The following is a 23,465-nucleotide window of genomic DNA, read 5'->3' as shown; positions in this document are numbered from 1 at the left end:
TTATTTAACATTGTATAAGCTTTAGGCAATCAGAATGTCTTACCCACGTTTAAAATTTGAATGCATTTATTGGACATAAAGCTAATATATTTGTACAGTAAATACTAGGTTGTGCTAATTTGTGGAACACAATATGTTGTACTTCAACTAGAAGCGTAGTTTCTGAGCTTCTCGTTAGATGGCATAACTGTTTACTTTCTTGTCACTTAGTTGACTTAAAAGTGATGTTAGTTGATGATGGTTATTTACATGGAGGCCAAACTCCTCTCTGGAGCAGACGTTTTTAATTTTCATTTTAAACTAACTTACCTTTAAACCATAAACTTCTTAAATGTGCACTGTAGCGAAGACATCTTGTTCGCATGACTATTCAATTTCGACATTTTTTTAGAAGCTGCTTCTCTGCCACTCCAACTCTTTTTCTTCTGTCGAATGTTTTTGTTCTGCGTATCTTTTATTTTGTCAATTTGATTTAAATCGTCGCCTCCATAAAATCGTGCTTCAGAGAATTTATGACATACTGTACGAGAAGAAGAGTAAAACGATAGCTCTTAACAAAATACTTTAAAGTTGAAACTTAATTGACCAAATCTCTAACTTCTTTCAAAGTTGTTGCCAGCACCCTTTTATTTGAAAAATGTTTAGGACTTAGTTATTTTCGCTTCTATCAGAATTTCATTGCAAAATACAATTTTATCAACTGTACAATAAGTCTGGAATGAGAGAAGGTGTATTAAGCCGAAACGGTTCCTTCCTAATTAGGGTCTATCTTCTACAAATCATCGGCAAATATCGGCTTAAAGTATTTACGCAAGCCTAATGCTCACAAGTAGGTCCAAAATCGCTTGAGGAACATCATCCCCTACATCTCATCGCCATAGCACCAAAGTTTGAGAAATTCTCATTCTTACCATGCCCTAGCAGTACTTGAAGCAAAATCTATTCCATGGATAACCATTAAACTACCAGAACTGAAACGCACAAAAGCTTTCGAAGCCACTAAGACTCTTAGAGCCTCTCAAACGCTGGTCAAGCAAGTTCGCCCTTAACTTTAGCCATAGCTTGATCGGTGTTATTTTGCCACCGCTGGTTGTATTTGCTGTGGATCCTTGAACTTTATGGTTTATTTCTTTTACTTGGTTTTGTTATTAAACTAACCGGGACTTAAAAGACTGATTTTGAGTTACAGTCTTCTCCTCAGGGCAATTCAGTCACGTTCTTAGTGCCTGCAAATTCCACACGCCTTACCATAAAAAATAAAATGTGCAAATAAGAGCTAGGGACTGAAAACGTTCGCTTTGTTTGCCTTCTGATTAACAGAGTTCTTTTAAATCATCAGTGGAAGATTGCAACATACTTACCCAAGGGATTCATAGATTATCATACCACAAATCTAGGTAGATATTTACCTAAATACTTACAGTAAAAACTGAAGAGCTGTAAGGAAAAACCAAGTCAACAAGTGGACAATTACGAAAGGAAAAATGGCGAGTTTAATGTAAGTCTCAAAATAACATTTCATTTAGACAAACGTTGCCCAAACTGGTTAGTCTTCTAGTTGACTACTAGAGTGTGTTGAGCTACTAAAACTTAGGATTACATCTAAAAGATGAAGAAGCGTGAAAGACAATAGCAGATTGATGACTTAATTTCAGCAAACTTAATTAAGCAAAGAGAACTATGGATGGGTAATATTTCTTCCCTATTTTAACATTTTGTTGTAAAATAGCAAAAAGACGGGATGTTTACTGTAAATAAAATAACAGTTCTTTATTGTTAGTTGTCTCGATATTTATGTGTTTTTATGTTAGTTCTTTCAAAAGAAACTTTTTTTTTTGTCTTTTCATTCTTCTTTTTCTGTTCTAACTTCTAAACGTTCATTGTCAACAGGGTGGGCGTGGTCATCTAATGTCTCCGCCACATTTCACTCTACTTAGTGACTTTCACTTCTCTTTTCTCAGTATCACTCCCTTCTTATTATCTAGAATGTGAGCCTTCTTCTACCACTCTTTTGTTTTATCCGTTTAGTTCCTATTATTCTACTTCACACTGAATTAGTTTTTCTCCATTTCTTTCTTCTCATATCTGTGAGAATAAGATAGATTAGACAGATGTAATCTTTAATTTGATCTTAACTAAATGTTAACCTTTCATTTTTAATACCCATCGCCAGTTGTATTCTGTGCCAGTGCCATCATAATTTAGTACTGGAGGACCAGATTTTTCTCTCCTTAATAAGTTTACCTGATTCTATGCAGTATTCTTGTGAATTCTTTTACGTTTTTAAAGCCAACGAGTTCTTCTACGCCGAGCGGTTCTCATGAACCTGGTTTCCTGTTTAGTAGCTTCCGAAGTGGCGGTTCCACAGTAATTTGTATGATTATTTTCGGTTACTATTATCTTGTAACAGAAGGAAGAATTTTAAAAAGTAGACTGTCTTTAAATAAGGAAGTCAAAGGCTATAAATTGCACTTTAAAAATTTACTTCTGATCTCACTGAATTATTTCAGAAAATGTTAGGAAATATTTCAAACAAGGGCTATTTTTATAATCGAAGGTTAATTTGCTTAGTTTGAAATAGGGTACAATAAATAATTTTGAAAAGCCAAGACTAACAGATCAGGGAAGTTTATTTATAAGATACCTAGTTGTATTGGTTAATTCCAGATTCCGATATAAGGGTTGTCTGTTAGTGGGTTCAAAAGGTTGTTAAAGGCTTATTCACATTCATTTTACAAACCTATTAGAGAGTATTACTCATTCTGATAATGTAGGGGAGCATATTGAAAAATTGTTGAACCCAGACACTGTCAATTCGGCTCATGTTCTGTATAAATATGTAACATGCATTTCGAAATTTGTATTTTGTTCATATTTCTCTTTCAGCGTTTGTTTAGTTGCCAATGTATGTGATTAATTTGTACCTAAATATTACCTTGCTCCTTTTGTATGAGGTAACAAATAAATTGAATTGTATTGAGGAAGAAAGAATAATGCCAATTCCAGTCTTAGTTATGACTTCTTTTTTTTGGCATTGGCTTTCGCTATACAGCCAGCATCGTCTAGGTGCTTATCACTAGAATATCACTCACTCTCCATTCTTACTTATAAATACATTCGCTTCACACATTCATCCCTCTACTATATACAACTATTTACATAAACCTTACAACTAATGGATGGATCAGTACTCTATATTCCTGCCATCCTTGTAGCTTAACCGAAATTAAAATCACGTAATCCTTCTCTAATCATTTTCTTCCATTCATTCCATAAGTTTTAAATACATTCATATTTCTTGGCTAGCTCTGCTATAGACTTAAGCACATATATGTTGGTGGAGAATATTATGTCTTCGTAGCGAAATGGTGCATCTAAATATCTGTATAAGTCGTCAAACATTCGTTTCCTTTCTACCACATAACGTGGACATATCATTATTATATGTTTGAAATCCTCCTCCTCATTGCAATCTACGCAAAGAGGAGAGAGGGACCTTTTGTTGATCCTGTGAAGATACGATCCGCACACCGCGTGGTTCGCTCTCAGCCTGCTTATTGTCGTAACAACCCATTTATTAGTGACAGTTCCCTTAAACCATGGTTGTCTAGGTAAATGATCTGCCATAGTTTTATAGAATCTCCCTTTATTACCATTACTGTAATCTGTCTGCCATTTTTGTAGTGCTGCTTTTGCAAATTATACACTTGATATCGGTGTGTGGTAATTTATAACTAGCCATTTCCCCCCACTATTGTTGGCTTCCTTGGCAAGTTTATCAACAATTTCATTTTCCTTTATACCACAATTACCCCTTGCCCACAAAAAATTAATGCAGACCCCTCTTCTCTTTAAAAAGTGGCTATAATTTCTACCAATCTCTGCGATAATATGATACATTTCTGCAGACTGGTTGTGTATATGTGATAATTTACATAACGCACTCTGGCTGTCACTAATAATGGTATATTTTTTCTCCGACAACGAATGAATATTTTATTTTAAAGCCTTTAAAATAGCAATTAACTCCGCTGTATAGATGGATGACTCATCTTCTAATTTAATTATAGTAAAATAGTTCTGAAACCGGATCATACACAGCACTTTCGACTAATCAATAATAATTGATTTTGGACACATCTGTAAATACGTAAACGATATGAGCCTTATGACTTTAATAATTATGACTTTGACTGGAATTAAAATCATAAATTATGACTGAAATTGTTATTATTTTTTCTTCCTTCTGAATATTAATGAATAAGTCACCAAAAACAATGAGCAAATGCTTTTAAATTTAACTTAAATAATTTTTTTTGGTTTATTAAAACTCACTTTAGGGCAATTCTTCGGAAAGGATTTACAATCATTAAGATTAGTAAAGAAATATTTCAAATTCTTTGGGACTTTCGAGTAAATTTTTTGAAAATTGTACAAAAGTTTTCATTCTTATAGTTTTTTTTTTTGCAGTAAAACAGGAAATGTAAGAAATGCAATAAGCAGTACTTCTTTGCGTAATGCAATTTCAATCCAATTTACCTAGGCCGTACTACCTGTTCGCCTAACATCTTCTGCACTAACCGTTCTGATTGTTCTCTTACTCAATGTCTACTGTTCTAATTCTGCTGGCAGTGCTTTTTTCCTTCTCCTTACGTTCTTGCTTTTTCCTCGCTTTGTTACACACTCAAGTTTTCCTTTTTCCTCGTGTTGCTCTCCCTTTTTATATTTCCCATGGGATGTTGGCTGAATGAGAGAGAAAGACAAGGATGGAAAACAAAATATAAGCTCTTCTCCTTTCTTATTTTCTCCTTATATTCCCTTAGGAGTTCTGTTTACGAGCAATGAACAATAGACATACATAAAAAAAGCTTTGTGGAAACCTCCCCCTTTTTACAAAAAAAAGGATGGGAAACAGAAAACAATATCATAGCTGCGCCTGAAATTTTTTTGAATGTGGTAATGTTCGATAACAGAGGCGGTGGTAAGAAGTAGCATTTATTTGGTTATTAGTATTCACAGATATGCCTCAACTGTCTGACAATGTAGTTATGGCTCTTTTTTTGCCTCCTCTCAGCCTTCTTCTTTGAATAATATTGAACAATGTGTTCTCCAGGGGATCCCAATTTGGATTTTGGTTTCATCGATATTTTGTTGTTTTTTTTTTTAGCTTTACCATTTAACGCATTCACCCATTTTGGGGAAGTTGACTAGCTACTTCCACAAGAATATTTCCGTGCCTTCTCGGACAATACTCGGTACATTAAGACAATTTATCCTCCTTTCCCGTTCTGACCTATTATTCAATACTTTTTCTTTGCAGTAACACGTAAAATTTACTTACAACTGAACTTAATTGCCAATGAAGGAGAAACGCCTCATCAGTAGAATCTGGCTGATGAATTTCAAAATGTATAACTTTATCTATAGATGGCATTAATTTTAAATGGAACGTAGAGGACGTTTGTATTTACTGCAACCTTTATTTGAATCCATGAGAATAATACATTTGAATCAGTACTTGATGGATGCTAAAAATAGTAATAACTTAATTGGAATGGAGATTTTAAGTGAAAATTCAAAAATAAGCTGCACTTTCATGACATCCTGGAGTTTAAAAGTGGAAAAGAATCTGAACACTGGACTATAGAATTAAGAAGTAAAAAATAAAATTACTATTTATAGCTGATGTTAATTTTGGTCAACCATATTGCGAAATCTAATTAATAAACTTATAGGACTGGAATAAACACAATTTTTTAGTCAAAATACCTAAATTAAATCCAAAAAATTCTTCGCTAAAATTTAATGCCCATATTATGCTGCTAACCGTTCTTGAATTGATTCAACAAGGACTTAATTAAATCTCGCAACGACAAGAAATAAATCAGACTTTTTTTTGAAGAACTGATTCAATCTGATGATTCAGCTTCTTTTTTTGGATGACTTCCCAACTAACCTATACGCTATCTTAACCTATATGAGTTTGCCGGGCAGTTCCTCATTAACAAAAATAATTAAATAGATATTGTGCCTTTTTTTTGGAAAGTTACCATATATTTATTACATTAAATTCAATATTTATTACTTTGAATTCAATATTTATTTCTTTGAATTCAATATTTATTACTTTGAATTCAATATTTATTACTTAAAATTCAATATTTATTACTTAAAATTCAATATTTATTACTTAAAATTCAATATTTATTACTTTGAATTCAATATTTATTACTTTAAATTCAATATTTATTACTTAAAATTCAATATTTATTACTTTGAATTCAATATTTATTACTTTGAATTCAATATTTATTACTTTAAATTCAATATTTATTACTTTAAATTCAATATTTATTACTTTGAATTCAATATTTATTACTTTAAATTCAATATTTATTTCTTTGAATTCAATATTTATTTCTTTGAATTCAATATTTATTACTTTAAATTCAATATTTATTACTTAAAATTCAATATTTATTACTTTAAATATGACTGTAGTTCCGTTTCTAATTGTAATGTTGCAATTCAGAGAGCCGTTAGGAAATAATATCGGAAATTTCCACATATAGATGCTAAATACTGGGTTGATATGCGCTTATGCCTTCAGTAAAGTAAGCTAAGTGTTTTATCCTTGCCAAATATTGTACTGTTAAACACCTGTAAATCATGGTTTTACATCATCATAGTTTGTCCATGTCGTGTTGCAACTGGATGTACAGTCATTGGCAGGCATTCCACAAACCTAACCGTTACCTTCCTCTGCGCCAAATCCCTCCTCCTCATTTAGGAGAGACAAACAATGCTTCCTCATTCTCTCTCTCTCACTCACTGTATAGCCACTTTACCACCGCCACTTCCTTTATTGTCCAGTAATAACTCATTTAAAGGACCCCTACCTTTGCAACCATCACGAACCCCACTCTCGGCTTTTAGTAATCGATTTTCCCACTAATTAATGTGCTGGCGTTTAAGTTGGTGTCTTCACAGAGAGAGAGACTATTTTACTACATAATCGATATAAAATATTCTGATTTAATGCCACAATATTATTTAAGTTATCAATGTTAGGAATTAACAAATTAATGCTATAAATTCTGTTGGATTTTCTCTTAATAAATAATTGTAGAAGAGATATTGTGATTATATTCTGAAAAGTACTTAATAATTCCATAATGTTCAACAATTTACCTGGAGTTTTAAGTATTTAACTCGCTGGGTACCTCTACTTTCACATCGTGAAGCCCCTGTTGAGTTATTAAATGAGTTAGAATCCGAACTGGTGGGAGTGAATTAATTTAAGTTCATTTATTATATAATTAACTTTTTAGGAGTATATTTTTTGTATTTTGGAAAAGATTTAACGTAGCTAAAAGAAAGCTGGAATTAATGACAGTTTTATTTGGTTTAGGCGTAATTTTGTACTTAAGGGAATCCCCATTGAAATAGAAAATATATTTTCCTTTAGATAACATTATAAAACAGAATCAGGAAGATTATGGCTTTTTCGTGTGTGTCGTTGAAAGATTTTTTGGGGGGCTTTAGATCAAATTTTTGTGATTCTTATTGGGAAGTGTTCGGATTACTTGGGTTATGTTAGAGGAATTAAGTGTTTTAAAGAGTTAAATTGGTGGATTCCGAGAGTCGATAGTTGCTCTTTTGTGACGTGCGCCTCTGCCATTGTAAGGAAGTAATGTCAACACTGATAAGTAGGTGGCAAACATATTGATTATACTTCCTCGTCCGTTTTACAGCAAAATGGGATTCAAAACTACATCTTCTCATTCCAAGTAGGAGAAAATTAATCAAAAATCCAGACGAACTGGAACCCAATTCGGAATGTTTCTGTTATATTTCACCTTAAATTTTCCAAAAGAAGGCGTACCTTTTTGTATATTTTAGCTTTGCCCTTAAAGCCAGATTACTGAGACAAAACAAATAGAAATCAAGACAAACTGGAACCCAATTCGGAATGTCTGTTATATTTCACCTTAAATTTTCCAAAAGAAGGCGTACCTTTTTGTATATTTTAGCTTTGCCCTTAAAGCCAGATTACTGAGACAAAACAAATAGAAATCAAGACGAACTGGAACCCATTTCGGTATTTTTCTGTTGTGTTTTACCTTAAATTTTCCAAAAGATGGCGAACCTGTATGTATATTTTAGCTTTGGCCTCAAAACTAGATAACAGAGACAAAACAAGTAGAAATCTAGTCGGACTGGAACTCAATTCGACATTATTTCGTTGTGTTTTACCTTTAATTTTCCAAAAGATGGCTACCCTTAGTGTTTGTTTTAATTCTGGCCTTAAAACTATACAATAGAAACATTATATTTGAGTATCCATTTTGATTTTCCATTTTCTAAACCACTTTTCTAGAAAACACAAATGAAGCAAGAAGACTGTAATAGTCCGTCTACTATTTGAAATGTATTTTAAATGTAAGTTAAAATACAATTGAGCTGTTCACTACACAACTTGATTAACTCCACAAGTCAAAAATGTAGATATATACGATCAAATAATTTACATTGTTTTTCAGAATTCCATTTATAATATAAATTCAAATAAATTTACCGTCATCATTCAGCGCCTGCGAATTTGAGTTGAATTATCGCAACGATTTACATTAGAGCCCGAAGTAAATCAAAATGGCTTTTGAAATAAATAGTTTTTTTATCGTTTAATGGTGTTAATCTTTATTTTTGGTAAAAATATGATTAAGGCGCGTCAGCATCTGTGGTTATTGGCGCCAGGAGCTTTTTCCAGTGCATTGCTGGCACTGTTACGTTAAGGACAACCCTGTCCATCTCCGGACAGTGAATTGTAAGAACCTCCTAGAAAGAGAAAATCTAAGGGTCAGCAGCTGGATTTGAATCCAGGATCTCCGCGTGGGAATCCAATACGCTAATTGCTTAGCTAATCCCTTCCTTTGTTAATATTTATTATTTGGGAAATATAAAAAATTAATATATTTTAAACAGTGGAGTTAATCGATGTAAGCAATGAACGAAATATTCTTTGGGTTATAGATAAAATTGCTCATAGATTATCATAAACGGTGTCTTTTTGTTGATTCACTTGAGTTTAATCACCCTTGTGAGTTGAAACATAGATGTACGAGGGTCGTTTGAAAAGTCCGTGCAAAAATAAAAACTACTTAATTTTTTGGGGTAAACCTTTTTTATTTTTCAACATAGTCTCCTTTTAGGCTTATACACTTCGTCCAACGCTGCTCTAGTTTGTTCATCCCTTCCGAATAATAGGATTTGTCCAAGTCTGAAAAATAGCCATTCGTTTCTGCAATCACCTCCTCGTTTGAATAAAATCTTTTTCCCGCCAGCCATTTCTTCATATTGGGGAACAAATAGTAGTCCGAGGGAGTCTGGAGAATAGGGGGGATGTGAAACGAGTTGGAACCCTATTTCCATTAATTTTACGACCACAACTGCTGAGGTGTGAGCTGGTGCGTTGTCGTGATGGAAAAGGACTTTTTTGTGGGCCAATCGTGGGCGTTTTTCTTGCAGCTCGGTTTTCAAACGGTCCAATAAGGATGAATAATATGCACCTGTAATAGTTTTACCCTTTTCCAGATAGTCGATGAGGATTATTCCTTGCGAATCCCAAAAGACAGTCGCCATAATCTTTCCGGCCGAAGGAACGGTCTTCGCCTTTTTTGGCGCAGATTCCCCCTTGGTAACCCATTGTTTAGATTGTTCTTTGGTCTCAGAAGTGTAGTGATGTATCCATGTTTCATCCACAGTGACGAAACGACGCTTAAAGTCCTGCGGATTCTTCTGGAACAGCTGCAAACCGTCCTTGCAACACGTCACACGATTTCGTTTGAGCCGTTCATTCGAGATGCCCACAGCACTAGCAATCTCACGCACCTTCACACTTCTGTCATCCATCACCATATCATGGATTTTATCAATGATTTCTGGAGTAGTAACCTCAACAGGGCGTCCAGAACGTTCGGTGTCACTTGTGCCCATATGGCCACTCCGAAAATTTTGAAACCACTTATAAACTGTTCTAATCGAAGGTGCAGAGTCACCATAATGTTTATTAAGCTTCTCTTTAGTCTCCTGAGGCGTTTTGCCTTTCATAAAGTAGTGTTCAATCAACACACGAAATTCTTTTTCGTCCATTTTTTGAAAATCACTCGACTTCCTCGATTCAAACGAATGCCAAACACAAAGAAATAGACCGATCTGGCTGAAACTTGGTGTGTGTTCTTCCAAGAGATGCTACTAACTAAACATAACCTCGATACGCGCCAGTGGTGCTATCTCTCTGACTTTGCACGGACTTTTCAAACGACCCTCGTAATTCTTTTTTTGTTAAATAACCCAAAAGATTGCCTTTTATTAAATTCGCCATACTTAAATTGTTTATTTGTAGTCATTTAAACTTTATTTTGTAATCAGCGAGTAATTTTATGTCTCTTTTTCTTAATGCGAACGAATGAACTAGTTGAAATTCATTAAAAGAACGAAGGTTTAGATAAGTGCAAACTATATGTTAATGAAATGGTAATGGAAAGCAAATCCTATTTTAGAGGCAGCTTGTGAGAAGGCCCCATGATTAATGTGAACGGTTGATCCGTGAATAATGGCTACTTAATATTAATTGAATGTTAATATTGTACAAACAGTACAGGGAGAGAAGGAACCACCGTCTCTCACTTGAGATGGAGAGAGCTGAATAGTACCACAGTAGTTCTGTAACCGCTAACTCTTACCCTATTTCAGCATCCTGGCGCACTAATAGTTATTCTGAATGAAGCTGCAAACATCTCTCCTTAGAATAGGTAATCCGTTCTTTGCTTACATCTACACAAATAATACATTATTATACGTACTTCAATACATTTCAAATAATAAACGATTGTATTCTTCACTGTTATTCTAACAGTTGGACTGTTACAGCCACCTCTTATTTTGAAGTAATAGTCAAGATTTTTTTAAAAAAATGATTGGTTTAGAAAACGAAAAGAATTATGATTATATGATTAGATTATCAGGAAATCAGGACACTAAAGAAACTATGACTTAAGGCTGACGAACATAAAGACTTCTTAAGATAATTTAGTAAATTTATTATTGGTCAAGAGTAGCGTTTTGTATCCTGATAGTATCCTGTTTTGTAACTGAAAAATCAAATGTTTTCTCAAATGCTGCCTAAATTCATAAATTAATGAACAGATAAACAGCCAAGCATTTATTTTGCAAATGGTAGTAAAAATGGCGCACAATACTGGTAAAGTGAGCCAGACAAATATTTAATGTAACTTAACATTCAGTAAATATAGTTATCAGTTATAAATTAGAAAAAAACATTCTTATCTGGCAATAACCTTTAAAAGATAATTAAGTATCTTTTGTAATAAATAAGATTGGGGTTGGTCTAGTGGTCAAGAGCTTGGCCTCATATGTCGGAGGTCCCCAGTTCGAATCCCGCGTACGGCTACTTTTTATTTATTAGATAAAATTGTTTACGGTAAAGTATTAGCTTCCGCCCCCCTGTCCACGACACCTAATTGGTAGTTGGACGTTAAGTTCCACCCTGAAAATAAATAGATTACTTTATAAAATGAAACAAAAAATCAAAATGAATATACAAAACTGCTTAGAATTTAACTTTCACATTTTGAAACACAATTTGCCCTACCGTTTATTTAAATCAGATTGGAATTTCCTGCTGCCGCCATTGTCAAGTACCTAGGACTTTAAATTGACAAAAGAATTCATCACAACTCATTTTTTTTCGATCATCCGTAACCTCTAATTCATTGTCTCTCTGCTTTAAACCTTTTCCAGTAACTCTATTCGACCATCTGTTCAACCAATCGTAAAGCACGATTTCCTTAACTTAGAAGTGAGTAAATAAATGCCGCATTTGGTAACAAACCCTCCGGATAATGGAGTCTCTTACTTCTGTTTTGTTTATTCTATGTAGTTGTTGCAGAATAACTGCTAATGCAGATTTAATTTTTAAAAAAAAACGAGTCAAATTAATTAAAAACAAAACTTTTTCAATTTATTCAGTTGGGTTTTTGGGTTTGAACTCATTCAATGTTATTATTACATCTATCTCTTTCTCCTTTAACACATCTCTTTCTATCCCTCACTCGATTTACTAAAGGAAAAGTACTAATTAGCACTAATTTAAATTAAAAAAAAAAAAACAGGTGGACATGTAAGTTTAGCTAACGGAAGAACAATCGAATTAATAAAGCTCCTCGGCGATGGACTAAGAAAACATAATTAAAAGTTGATGTTGACTGGATGACGGACGAGTTATTACTGAAAATTAATCATTTATAACAAAGTCTAACCTAATTAATTCCCAAGCTGGCCCTAACAGCTTCATAGCAACAGCCTTACAAACTCTTTATTACACTCTCTCCTGGCAAGTCAATTATTTCTTCCTTGTGTATATAAAGATTAAAATGTCAGAACAATTAAGCTGTGTAAATAAACAAAAAGATCGGTAACAGGCAATCATAACAAATTGGAAAAAATATATATTTTGACACATTATTTGGAAATAAGAATTGACGTGGACAAAGATTATGGAAGGTATTCATAAGGTTACAAAGGTTTTTTTTTTTTTTGTTTTAATTTATTTGAAATAAATTGATTCTTCATAATCTAGCAAACACATGTTTAAAGTATAGTGTCCAATACTTCTTTCTGAAAATACGAGGTGTGGCTATTAAATGACGAGACTATAAATCACGTGTTTGTAGAGAAATCTGTCTGACCGGAACCGTCGTTTGTGTAAGAGGTGTTAGTTTCGTTTTGCCCGAAAACATGATACTACACATGTAGTAGAGCAACGAATTGTCGTGAAATTTCACATCAAAACTTGGTAAAACCGCTACTGAAACTTATCTTTCAATAAAAGAAGTTTATGGCGATGAATTTTAATCACTAGCGCAAATTTTTGAGTGGTTCAAGCGTTTCCAAGATGGCCGAGAAGACGTCAGAGATGATGACCGCCCGGGTCGTCCTCCCACGTCCAAAACGGACGTAAAAATATCGATTATAATTAATCAAACATTACTACCGGTGAGGTGCTTGCTCAACTCCGTGAAAGAGTAAGGAAAAAAAAACGACCCGATTTGTGGAAGAACAAGTCACGGGGTTCTCCATCAAGACAGCAGCGCCGGCTCACACTGCATTGTCTGCCAAGTACAACATCCCAGTTTTTTAAGGCTTACCGCCTTATTCGCCTGACCTGGCCCCCATATGACTTTTATCTGTTCCCCAAAGTCAAATCTGCATTAAAAGGGGAACACAATTTCAGTCCGTTGAAGGTGTGAAAGAAAAAGCGGCACGCGTCATGCAGGAGCTCACAGAAAAAAGACTTCCAGTACTGTTTCGAACAATGGTAAATTCGCATGGAGCGTTTTAGGGATAGGGGAGGGGTGTACAAAATTTATCTGATGGAAAGATCTTGCCATAGTTCTTAGCATAGTTTTGTGACAGCTGATTCCAGATCACTGTTCATTTTCAACGTTATCATACCGCCATTAAACTTCACGACTTTTCTTAAAATATGTGTACAATTGTTTTTTTAATATTCACTTCTTTTCCTAATAATTCAGAAAAATATTTAGTCTGTCTTAACTACCGCGAATTTTCATTTTATTTACTTATTTTAATATTCTATTTTATTTTTTTGTAACAGAATTCTCTCGAAAACTCAATTTGATAATGCATTTATCGGATTATTGTTTGCACGTGGTGCATATGAGGCAAAAATGTACGATATTGGCCTTTTCTACAGAATAAAAAATAGGGATGAGCATTCTTCTCAAACACTGTGAGCAGAAATGTATAGACGGAAATTATGAGGTTTATTCGAGTGGATCAAAGAAATAATCGTTTACAAACCGATAAATTTGCTTTGATTTCTAAATTTAGGAACAAATTCGTAGAGAACAATCAAAACTGTTCTAACCAAGAGCATATATCTCTTCCAAGGACAATATTGTTCCCAACAAAGTCAAGATGCAGATTTACTCAGTACATGCCAAATAAACCGTTCAGCGATCGATGTAATAAAAGGCTTTCCATATTTGGGAAAAACTTGATAGCAGAGAACCTTTCAGTTCCACTGGGAAGTTTGTCGCTCTGAAATTATCAGAAATGAATACAGCTCGTAGTAGAAATATAACCGTGGAAAATCTCGGTGATGGCCTCAACAAATAGTTTTCAATATCCTAGACTTAGCCCCGGGATAAATGCGTGGATTTTGTATAAAAAAAACCTACCGGAAGTGAAATTTCAAGGCAAACCTTTATATTACCATTGCAAAAGCATGACAAATATTAGTACACGAACAAGTGGTCGGAAAATAGACAAATAAGATACTGCAAAGGCAATAAGACTAATAAATGCTGTCTGAAATGTAAATAATACGTATGCGGGAGAAATGTGCAATTGAGAAGCCTGTAATTATAAAAAATGGTGCAATAAGGAGTAAAATCTACGAGATTTGTTTTTAAACAAAAGAAACTATGCTTTTTCATAGTTAAATAATTATTATCTTCATTCTAAAATAAGAAATTGAAGTAATTTTAAAGTCCGGTCATTTGACCGGTCATGGTAGGAATAGTTACGAGCGTCGTTTGAAAAGTCCGTGCAAAAATAAAAACTACTTAATTTTTTGGGGTAAACCTTTTTTATTTTTCAACATAGTCTCCTTTTAGGCTTATACACTTCGTCCAACGCTGCTCTAGTTTGTTGATCCCTTCCGAATAATAGGATTTGTCCAAGTCTGAAAAATAGCCATTCGTTTCTGCAATCACCTCCTCGTTTGAATAAAGTCTTTTTCCCGCCAGCCATTTCTTCATATTGGGGAACAAATAGTAGTCCGAGGGAGCCAAGTCTGGAGAATAGGGGGGATGTGAAACGAGTTGGAACCCTATTTCCATTAATTTTGCGACCACAACTGCTGAGGTTTGAGCTGGTGCGTTGTCGTGATGGAAAAGGGCTTTTTTGTGGGCCAATCGTGGGCGTTTTTCTTGCAGCTCGGTTTTCAAACGGTCCAATAACGATGAATAATATGCACCTGTAATAGTTTTACCCTTTTCCAGATAGTCGATGAGGATTATTCCTTGCGAATCCCAAAAGACAGTCGCCATAATCTTTCCGGCCGAAGGAACGATCTTCGCCTTTTTTGGCGCAGATTCCCCCCTTGGTAACCCATTGTTTAGATTGTTCTTTGGTCTCAGGAGTGTAGTGATGTATCCATGTTTCATCCACAGTGACGAAACGACGCTTAAAGTCCTGCGGATTCTTCTGGAACAGCTGCAAACCGTCCTTGCAACACTTCACACGATTTCGTTTTTGGTCAAGCGTGAGCAATCGCGGCACCCATCTTGCGGATAGCTTTGTCATGTCCAAATGTTGATGCAAAATATTATGTATCCGTTCATTAGAGATGCCCACAGCACTAGCAATCATCCATCACCATATCATGGATTTTATCAATGATTTCTGGAGTAGTAACCTCAACAGGGCGTCCAGAACGTTCAGCGTCACTTGTGCCCATATGGCCACTCCGAAAATTTTGAAACCACTTATAAACTGTTCTAATCGAAGGTGCAGAGTCACCATAATGTTTATCAAGCTTCTCTTTAGTCTCCTGAGGCGTTTTGCCTTTCATAAAGTAGTGTTTAATCAACACACGAAATTCTTTTTCGTCCATTTTTTGAAAATCACTCGACTTCCTCGATTCAAACGAATGCCAAACACAAAGAAATAGACCGATCTGGCTGAAACTTGGTGTGTGTTCTTCCAAGAGATGCTACTAACTAAACATAACCTGGATACGCGCCAGTAGTGCTATCTCTCTGACTTTGCACGGACTTTTCAAACGACCCTCGTATACGATAGTAAATGTCTGTAGGTTTAGTGTTAAATAATTATTAAATATCTTGATTTGAAAATATTATAATTTAAAAGCATTGCTAATCAATAAATTTATTGCCTTTTTGGCAGAAAACAAAGGAAATGTGTTGCGAGTTAATAAAGAACCTGAAGATGGTTTATTCCTTCACTTTTGTTGTACCTACTTTCAAACCTCTGGAACTATAGAATTGGTCGGCCAAAAGTTGTTACCTCCTCTCGTTGGTAATATCTTTTATTGAATTCTTTTTCCTTTCTGCTAACTTCAGTACTCCTTTATCCTTCTATTGCTTCACTATAAGTTCTTTCTTTTCCTTTTTCTTTACGATTTTATCCTCATACTCTCTTTGCTAACGTTCGTTCTAACCTTCACAACCTGTTTACCAGCCATCCTGTTTATAACCTTTCAGTTCTTTCAACTGGATATGGATAAAATTATATTTGCCCTGCAAATAAAACCCAAATGAAACCTTCTGATCCTTATCAAATGTTTTCTGTCCATTACAAATAACATATTTCTCTAATAAAGCGCTAATTACCACAGAAGTTGACGCATCTTAAATAAAATAAGATGCGGATACCATCAGTTTGTTTATTTTCTTATAATTTGTATTTTAACCCAATAGAGTTTAATTTTTAAACTAACAAATTCCATATCTTTATCCACTACTTACCACTGTAGAATTCCCGTAGGGGGAAGTGGATTAACCACTTCTTAGGGTACTTGGCGTCCCTGAGCGGGTATCCCAGCCTAACAACATGAACATGAGCAACATATACTGTTATACCCTGTAATGGTATTTGAGGAGAGAGATGTTGGTTGTAGACGTTGATGGATAAATAACACTTTTAGTATCGGTATAAGACTTTGTATATTTATATGACTGACTGCCAAGGACTGTATACTTTACACTACAAGAACAGAACAGACTGACTGACGTGGCTAAACGATGTGTACAACTCAAGTGCAAGACTTTAAACAGAATCACAGAATCTCCGAATCACCGAATCTCCCTTTGACTTTCCTCTCGTTCTTATATACATTCACCGAGCCTCCCTTCTCTGTGTGCCGAGGGGGCTGTCTCTCTTTCTCTGGCTAGAGTGGGTGAGTGGTGGGGTTTCACTACCCCTACGCTAGAGTGGATGAGTGGTGGGGTTTCACTACCCTTACATCATCCCCTAAGGAGAGATGTTGGTTGTAGACGTTGATGGATAAATAACACTTTTAGTATCGGTATAAGACTTTGTATATTTATATGACTGACTGCCAAGGACTGTATACTTTACACTACAAGAACAGAACAGACTGACTGACGTGGCTAAACGATGTGTACAACTCAAGTGCAAGACTTTGAACAGAATCACAGAATCTCCGAATCACCGAATCTCCCTTTGACTTTCCTCTCGTTCTTATATACATTCACCGAGCCTCCCTTCTCTGTGTGCCGAGGGGGCTGTCTCTCTCTCTCTGGCTAGAGTGGGTGAGTGGTGGGGTTTCACTACCCCTACGCTAGAGTGGATGAGTGGTGGGGTTTCACTACCCTTACATCATCCCCTAAGGAGAGATGTTGGTTGTAGACGTTGATGGATAAATAACACTTTTAGTATCGGTATAAGACTTTGTATATTTATATGACTGACTGCCAAGGACTGTATACTTTACACTACAAGAACAGAACAGACTGACTGACGTGGCTAAACGATGTGTACAACTCAAGTGCAAGACTTTGAACAGAATCACAGAATCTCCGAATCACCGAATCTCCCTTTGACTTTCCTCTCGTTCTTATATACATTCACCGAGCCTCCCTTCTCTGTGTGCCGAGGGGGCTGTCTCTCTCTCTCTGGCTAGAGTGGGTGAGTGGTGGGGTTTCACTACCCCTACGCTAGAGTGGATGAGTGGTGGGGTTTCACTACCCTTACATACCCCAATAATACATTTACACAGTACACATAAGGCATAATCATCTGTACAAGGAGAGGGGCTTATCAGTTCGAAACTGGTGTGCAGATTGTGTCAGGAAGAGGAGGAAATGGCCTCTCTCGCCTGCTGTTCGATTGTGCGGCGATTGAGTAGTTACGCTGTGAAACCTTTGGATCTTGGAGACCAAAGGTGATTGTAGCGCAAAAAGAACCAGTAGAGAAAGTCCTCAGCCTCTATAGTAGGGGAGGTTGCATCTACTAGATCCAAAGGGGAATAAGCCTCTTTTGGCTGCGGTGCCCTAGGGCGTAGGTCCCACCCCGATAATCTAACCTAATCTAATCTACCATTGTAGAATTCTAAGAAACTTTTGAATTGATTAATTAAGTTTTGAATTAGTTGTTCTTATCGATTGGTCATCCGTCAAGGATAACTAGAACCTCTAGGTCCACTGCGTAACTTTTAATGTACAATGTACAATAATTTGTGCTAATATGAAGATGATTTAAGAATCAACATCATTGTTTTCACATTAATCTGAAACATTCTTGCGAACGTTCCAATACTTTAGTTTACTTTATTACCTTGTATAATATTTTATCAATCTTTTGGAATGGAGGTCTTTCTCCAGATGGAGATTTCGGTCAATCAGTCTTCCTAAAGAAATAAACAATTTTAAGTATTCATTTCCGTGTGACTGAGTCCCTAGATTGGATCTTATATCAACTTCCTTTAATGGAGGAATCATAGCAGATAATACTCGATCATGTACAGAAAGAAGTTAAGATTTTAAGTAAATGTGGTTTTTGATCTAATATCAGTAACTGTGCGGGTGACAGAAGAGATTACTTTTTGACGTATTTATTTTAATTGTCGCTAATAATGGCTACCGCTCAAGAATGCGATGGTTATATTTGACTAAATTCTTAACGACACAAATTATTCTGTAGTTCCAAAATATTAAAAGTTCATTCTTCAAAAATGTGGTTCACATTTAAAAAAAAAGAACACATTTTTGCCATTTTCAGTTCCAATTAAGATCTTAGAATTTATTATTTCGTAAAGTAATAGTTAATAAAAATGTTTTAATATAGAAGGCTGTGATTGTAAACTGTATTATAAAAAAATACAATTCCGGTGTAATTGATTTTTATTTGATGTAATACCAGCAGTAAATTTCTGTACTTGCTACAACTTTTTTTTGCATTTTTATAGGCTGGTTTTATTTCAGCCCTATAAAGTCATTTACATAACATTTACAAACGATCTTTAATAGCTTTAATAGTGTGTATTACGGTAGATTAAATGTAACGTTTAATTCGACATAGATGTTTTGTAGAGCTAAACGATCTTGTTGGTTACTGTTATTGGTGTTATTTACTATTTTTGTTTAACTGCTTTAGTAGGGGAAATGTTTTTACATTCTTTTTATTTTTGTTAAATTCAAATTATTTAATCATTGGGCAAAAAAAAGGTGATTTATTTTCTTCATTAAAAAGAACATCTTTAAATTTATCTAAAGTAACAAAGTTGGGGCTTAATTTAATTTTACTCTTTATTCCTCTGGTTTCAAATCTAATTTTTGAATTTGAGGTCGGGTGAGATGGCCAACAGCCGAAAAACCGAAATGTCGTCCGACGGCGCTGCTTGACCTCTCCAGTGATGAACCTTCATGTCTCGACTACAGTGAGTATACGAGGGTCGTTTGAAAAGTCTGTGCAAAAATAAAAACTACTTAATTTTTTGGGGTAAACCTTTATTATTTTTCAACATAGTCTCCTTTTAGGCTTATACACTTCGTCCAACGCTGCTCTAGTTTGTTCATCCCTTCCGAATAATAGGATTTGTCCAAGTCTGAAAAATAGCCATTCGTTTCTGCAATCACCTCCTCGTTTGAATAAAATCTTTTTCCCGCCAGCCATTTCTTCATATTGGGGTACAAATATGTAGTCCGAGAGAGCCAAGTCTGCAGAATAGGGGGTATGTGAAACGAGTTGGAACCCTGTTTCCATTAATTTTGCGACCACAACTGCTGAGGTGTGAGCTGGTGCGTTGTCGTGATGGAAAAGGACTTTTTTGTGGGCCAATCGTGGGCGTTTTTCTTGCAGCTCGGTTTTCAAACGGTCCAATAACGATGAATAATATGCACCTGTAATAGTTTTACCCTTTTCCAGATAGTCGATGAGGATTATTCCTTGCGAATCCCAAAAGACAGTCGCCATAATCTTTTCGGCCGAAGGAACGGTCTTCGCCTTTTTTGGCGCAGATTCCCCCTTGGTAACCCATTGTTTAGATTGTTCTTTGGTCTCAGGAGTGTAGTGATGTATCCATGTTTCATCCACAGTGACGAAACGACGCTTAAAGTCCTGCGGATTCTTCTGGAACAGCTGCAAACCGTCCTTGCAAAACTTCACACGATTTCGTTTTTGGTCAAGCGTGAGCAATCGCGGCACCCATCTTGCGGATAGCTTTGTCATGTCCAAATGTTGATGCAAAATATTATGTACCCGTTCATTCGAGATGCCCACAGCACTAGCAATCTCACGCACCTTCACTCTTCTGTCATCCATCACCATATCATGGATTTTATCAATGATTTCTGGAGTAGTAACCTCAACAGGGCGTCCAGAACGTTCAGTGTCACTTGTGCCCATATGGCCACTCCGAAAATTTTGAAACCACTTATAAACTGTTCTAATCGAGGGTGCAGAGTCACCATAATGTTTATCAAGCTTCTCTTTAGATTAGGAAAATCACTCGACTTCCTCGATTCAAACGAATGCCAAAAACAAAGAAATAGATCGATCTGGCTGAAACTTGGTGTGTGTTCTTCCAAGAGATGCTACTAACTAAACATAACCTCGATACGCGCCAGTAGTGCTATCTCTCTGACTTTGCACGGACTTTTCAAACGACCCTCGTATTTTGGTCTGCGTCAAAGCGTTATTAATTAACTCAGAGAATAAAAACGTTATCGTCTCAACAAAAATTTTTATGATAGTTACATACTGCGTGCTACAGCGAATGTATGTGTCGAAATTTTAGTGTTGTTTTTTACATATTTGGAAAGTACAGTATACATTAATGAATCCTAACTTCTAAAACTGTCAAAAAGTACGCGTTGAGTTATGTTTATCATATTAGCCATCTCTCTCTAGCATTCGGGATAGATGGCCATCAAACATTCGGGATAGATGGCCATCAAACATTCGGGATAGATGGCCAATTATTTTTATTTTTTTTGTGTTATAGTTTGGCTCAGTTTCCAATTCACTGCAGAAAAATGCTAACTGAGCATAAAAGAGAGAACACTAACCGCGGAAATTATACTGAAGAAAATTTGAGATCGTATTAACCCCACACCCAAACTGTCCGTCTCTGCAAGAAAACGAGCCAAGTCTGTTGTCACTTTATTAACTTCTCTCGAGCACATTGCTGTTATGAAAAACAGAGTTTCAAAGAAATCCAAACCAACGAGTAATACCATACCCAAAGAGACAATTCTGAAAGAAAGGATTGTCCGAAAAAGAAAACGCTCACCTTCCTCAAGTTCTGATGAAGAGGACGAAACAGAAATCGAATTTGAAGAGGAAAGTGATGCCATTTTAGAAATCGATGAAACTGAATGTACAGGATGTTGGGAAAGCTACAACAAGACCAGAAAAAAAAAGATTGGTTGGAATGCACAATATGCCGGAAGTGTTTCCACGAAAATTGCTCTTCTTTTGCATACGCTTTCCAAAATTGTAGTAAAAGCGCATTTAAAAAGAAGAATAATAAGTAAATATTAGATAATCATTCATTTTTTTCTGTTATTTTTAAGTTTTACTAGTGCAATTTCATTTACAATAAGTGGTCATCTCTCCCAAGTTACATTGGCCAACTCACCCAACCCAGTGGGGGGGATAGATGGCCAATTGCTATTTTTTTTTTTTTGTAAGAATAAAAAAATGTTTCCCTTAGCATTTTTTCTGAATTTTTTTCCTTATCTTATGTTTGTGAGCGTATGAGGTTTCCAAAAATAATAATAAAGTAAGCCTAGCCCTTACCAAAAATTTGCAGGCACCCTCCAAATAAAATGGTGGCCATCTCACCCTACTTTACCCTATCTGAAAATTGGTTAGCTACATTGTTTACCATTAAATCTCACTTAATCAACTAGTGTACATAGTTCTCTCTCTAGTTTCTAGTTCCTAATAAACAGTTAACCTATACACATTGTGGAGGAAGAGTTTTAGAATCCTGGAGGTCCCATTAGTGGTCGAGTAATCTCATCTGTTGGTTCATCTCTCACTATATGCCAACAGAATCCTCAAGTAACAAACAGCGGTAACGTCAACAGTAACGCCAAAATGTTCTGCGTGATTTAATGGAGAATCTGTCATCAGGGTTATCCCACTTAATCACTATAATATATTTGTATTGAGAATGCACGTTAACTATGGGGGGGAATTGTACTGGCTAGTGAGATTACATGTTTTAGTATAATCTATAAGACCACATATTATAATATTCTGGCACACAGATGTTCCATTACATTTCTAATTAATCTATATTAATCATGTTTCCTCATAGAATGAAATCTTGTTTATTATAAAGTAAAGTAAACGCCTATTTTTTTCAGTCAGGGCTTAGGGGTTATGGACGGGGGCGGAAGATCATATTATACAATAAACAATTTTCATACGCAATAAAAAGTAGCCATACGCGGGATTCGAACCAGCGATCTTCCGCACACAAAGCAACGCTCTTGACCACTAGACCAATAGCTACCCCAATCTCTTCTATTAAAAAGATAATTAATTATTTTCCAACGATTATTACAGCTAAGTATGTTGTTCTAATTTATAAATGACATCTTTTCACTGAATATTAGGTTAGATTATAAAATTCGTCTGGCTCTCTTTGCCAGTATAGTACGCTTTGTCAATTTTCTTTGTCCATTTTTACAACCATTTGCAAAATAAATGCTTGGCTGTTTATTTGTTCATTTATTTATGAATCTAGGTAGCATTTGAGAAACATTTGATTATTCAGTTACAAAACAGGATAAAAAATCTGGAACTTTTGTTTTTTGTTTTGCTTCTTTTTTTATTCTTAAAAGTTAAAAACGCTTCTCTTGACCGATAATAAATTTACTAAATTATCCTAGGGAAGGGATTAGCTTTGCGGTTAGCGTATTGGATTCCCACGCGGAGGTCCCGGGTTCGAATCCAGCTGCTGAACCTTTAGATTTTCTCTTCCTAGGAGCTTCTTACAGCTCACTGTCCGAGTGATGGACGAGTGTTGTCTGTAACGAGAGAATACTGTCCGGAGACCGGCAGTGCACTGAAAAAAAAAGCTCCGGGCGCCAATAACCTTAGATGTTGACGCGCCTTAAATCATTTAAAAAAAATAAAACTAAATTATTCTGTGTCCTGATTTCCTGATAATCTTACTGTTTAATTTTCATGTAATATACTGAGTTTACAATCTTAGAATTTAATAATCATAATTCTGGTTTCGTGATTTACAAGACGATTTACTTTTTTTTTTTAATTTTTACTAAATTTACACTTTTCTCTTTCATATTTTGAGCTCGATAATTTTGAGCGTAATAACTGCAAGGTTTTGTAGGTTA

At 35.4% G+C, this 23,465-nt stretch overlaps 1 protein-coding gene across 20 annotated transcripts in view; it reads left to right on the top strand.

Annotated features, from left to right (window-relative positions):
- The window catches only part of mmd (disintegrin and metalloproteinase domain-containing protein mind-meld), a 374,487-nt gene that overhangs the window by 272,462 nt on the left and 78,560 nt on the right, over positions 1-23,465 (top strand). The window lies entirely within an intron of this gene.

The sequence above is a fragment of the Rhodnius prolixus genome, unplaced genomic scaffold, assembly GCF_049639745.1.
Source record: "Rhodnius prolixus isolate KJV_2025 unplaced genomic scaffold, Rpr scaffold_7, whole genome shotgun sequence".
Taxonomy (NCBI): domain Eukaryota; kingdom Metazoa; phylum Arthropoda; class Insecta; order Hemiptera; family Reduviidae; genus Rhodnius; species Rhodnius prolixus.
The sequence above is the reverse complement of the archived record's forward strand: the minus strand, read 5'-3'. Positions and strand labels throughout refer to the sequence as shown.